The sequence below is a fragment of the Penaeus monodon genome, chromosome 28 (assembly GCF_015228065.2).
Source record: "Penaeus monodon isolate SGIC_2016 chromosome 28, NSTDA_Pmon_1, whole genome shotgun sequence".
Taxonomy (NCBI): Eukaryota; Metazoa; Arthropoda; class Malacostraca; order Decapoda; family Penaeidae; genus Penaeus; species Penaeus monodon.
The window spans coordinates 14,238,944-14,239,696 of record NC_051413.1 but is presented as its reverse complement, the minus strand read 5'-3'; positions in this window follow the sequence as shown (position 1 = coordinate 14,239,696).

The window sequence follows — 753 nt, the reverse complement described above, 5'->3', positions numbered from 1 at the left end:
TGTAATAAATTTAAAAAAAATTTTAAAAAAATTTAAATTCCCTTAATATTCCAAAAATAAATTTTATTTTTTTTTTTAAATTTATAATTTTTTTTAAATAAATATAAAAACTTTTTTTAACTATTAAATTATTTATTTTTTTTAAAAAGAAATTTTTTTTTACTAAATCGAAAAAAAATACTCTACTTTTGGGAAAAAGAAACTGAGTCCCCATTCTAGCAAATCGGCATTTTGGAAGTGTATGTCTATCCTGCCCCTCGTATTCCCTTGAAATTTACCCAGACCCAAAAACCCCCTTTTGGTTGTCCCTTACCGAAAAGAGCTCTAAAAAGAGAATCATGAGGTGGAGCTTAGATTTACAGAAATAATAACCTTTTTATTATCCACCATATAAAAGGCAAAGAAAATGTAATCGCTGTGCCTATCTAGAAATCAAAATTTAAAATTTTTAAATAAAACATCTTCATATCACTTCCTTCGTTGTTTGCTTGGTTGTCTAAATTTTTTCTTGTTTTAAGATTTGTCATAGAAAATGTCAATGTTGTTACCCCTGTAATAGTTCCCCTGTGTGGTGAAAGGGTTTTTTTCAAAGTATCGTTTTTTTGTTGTATATTTTTTGGGTTTTCCCTGTTTATAAGTTTTAGTAAAGATTAACATATTAATTTTTTTGTTGATGCACTGATCTACTGAATATTAAATTACTTGCCCAATGTATTTTAAAAAGTTATAAAGTAAAAAAAAGAGTCTCATTAC